The sequence below is a fragment of the Musa acuminata genome, unplaced genomic scaffold, assembly GCF_036884655.1.
Source record: "Musa acuminata AAA Group cultivar baxijiao unplaced genomic scaffold, Cavendish_Baxijiao_AAA HiC_scaffold_406, whole genome shotgun sequence".
NCBI lineage: Eukaryota > Viridiplantae > Streptophyta > Magnoliopsida > Zingiberales > Musaceae > Musa > Musa acuminata.
In genome coordinates this window covers 242,501-245,000 of record NW_027020654.1, presented here as the reverse complement: position 1 = coordinate 245,000, position 2,500 = coordinate 242,501, and positions in this window count along the sequence as shown.

The window sequence follows — 2,500 nt, the reverse complement described above, 5'->3', positions numbered from 1 at the left end:
ATACGAAAGCCCCATCCAGCCCTGTGCCACCCGGGGGGTTCCAGGGTGCTGAGATGGCTGACATTTTGCTCCGCTCACGACGGTCACCGCGCAACGCAAGAACAGGCCAAAAACTTGCCAAAACGGCCCAAAAACGGGCCAAAACTGGCCATTTTTGGCTGCGCGAGCGAGCGGCGAACAGCGAGCGAAGCGAGAGGCAGCACCGTCCCTGCTATACGAAAGCCCCATCCAGCCCTGTGCCACCCGGGGGGTTCCAGGGTGCTGAGATGGCTGACATTTTGCTCCGCTCACGACGGTCACCGCGCGACGCAAGAACAGCCCAAAAACAGGCCAAAACGGCCCAAAAACGGGCCAAAACTGGCCATTTTTGGCTGCGCGAGCGAGCGAGAGAGCGGCGGACAGCGAGCTAAGCGAGAGGCAGCACCGTCCCTGCTATACGAAAGCCCCATCCAGCCCTGTGCCACCCGGGGGGTTCCAGGGTGCTGAGATGGCTGACATTTTGCTCCGCTCACGACGGTCACCGCGCGACGCAAGAACAGCCCAAAAACAGGCCAAAACGGCCCAAAAACGGGCCAAAACTGGCCATTTTTGGCTGCGCGAGCGAGCAGCGAGCGGCGGACAGCGAGCGAAGCGAGAGGCATCACCGTCCCTGCTATACGAAAGCCCCATCCAGCCCTGTGCCACCCGGGGGGTTCCAGGGTGCTGAGATGGCTGACATTTTGCTCCGCTCAAGATGGTCACCGCGCAACGCAAAAACAGGCCAAAAACTGGCCAAAACGGGCCAAAACTGGCCATTTTTGGCTGCGCGAGCGAGCGGCGAGCGGCGGACAGCGAGCGAAGCGAGAGGCAGCACCGTCCCTGCTATACGAAAGCCCCATCCAGCCCTGTGCCACCCGGGGGGTTCCAGGGTGCTGAGATGGCTGACATTTTGCTCCGCTCACGACGGTCACCGCGCGACGCAAGAACAGGCCAAAAACTGGCCAAAACGGCCCAAAAACGGGCCAAAACTGGCCATTTTTGGCTGCGCGAGCGAGCGGCGAGCGGCGGACAACGAGCGAAGCGAGAGGCAGCACCATCCCTGCTATACGAAAGCCCCATCCAGCCCTGTGCCACCCGGGGGGTTCCAGGGTGCTGAGATGGCTGACATTTTGCTCCGCTCACGACGGTCACCGCGCGACGCAAGAACAGCCCAAAAACAGGCCAAAACGGCCCAAAAACGGGACAAAACTGGCCATTTTTGGCTGCGCGAGCGAGCGGCGAGCGGCGGACAGCGAGCTAAGCGAGAGGCAGCACCGTCCCTGCTATACGAAAGCCCCATCCAGCCCTGTGCCACCCGGGGGGTTCCAGGGTGCTGAGATGGCTGACATTTTGCTCCGCTCACGACGGTCACCGCGCGACGCAAGAACAGGCCAAAAACAGGCCAAAACGGCCCAAAAACGGGCCAAAACTGGCCATTTTTGGCTGCGCGAGCGAGCAGCGAGCGGCGGACAGCGAGCGAAGCGAGAGGCATCACCGTCCCTGCTATACGAAAGCCCCATCCAGCCCTGTGCCACCCGGGGGGTTCCAGGGTGCTGAGATGGCTGACATTTTGCTCCGCTCAAGATGGTCACCGCGCAACGCAAAAACAGGCCAAAAACTGGCCAAAACGGGCCAAAACTGGCCATTTTTGGCTGCGCGAGCGAGCGGCGAGCGGCGAACAGCGAGCGAAGCGAGAGGCAGCACCGTCCCTGCTATACGAAAGCCCCATCCAGCCCTGTGCCACCCGGGGGGTTCCAGGGTGCTGAGATGGCTGACATTTTGCTCCGCTCACGACGGTCACCGCGCGACGCAAGAACAGGCCAAAAACTGGCCAAAACGGCCCAAAAACGGGCCAAAACTGGCCATTTTTGGCTGCGCGAGCGAGCGGCGAGCGGCGGACAGCGAGCGAAGCGAGAGGCAGCACCGTCCCTGCTATACGAAAGCCCCATCCAGCCCTGTGCCACCCGGGGGGTTCCAGGGTGCTGAGATGGCTGACATTTTGCTCCGCTCACGACGGTCACCGCGCGACGCAAGAACAGCCCAAAAACAGGCCAAAACGGCCCAAAAACGGGACAAAACTGGCCATTTTTGGCTGCGCGAGCGAGCGGCGAGCGGCGGACAGCGAGCGAAGCGAGAGGCAGCACCGTCCCTGCTATACGAAAGCCCCATCCAGCCCTGTGCCACCCGGGGGGTTCCAGGGTGCTGAGATGGCTGACATTTTGCTCCGCTCACGACGGTCACCGCGCGACGCAAGAACAGCCCAAAAACAGGCCAAAACGGCCCAAAAACGGGCCAAAACTGGCCATTTTTGGCTGCGCGAGCGAGCAGCGAGCGGCGGACAGCGAGCGAAGCGAGAGGCATCACCGTCCCTGCTATACGAAAGCCCCATCCAGCCCTGTGCCACCCGGGGGGTTCCAGGGTGCTGAGATGGCTGACATTTTGCTCCGCTCAAGATGGTCACCGCGCAACGCAAAAACAGGCC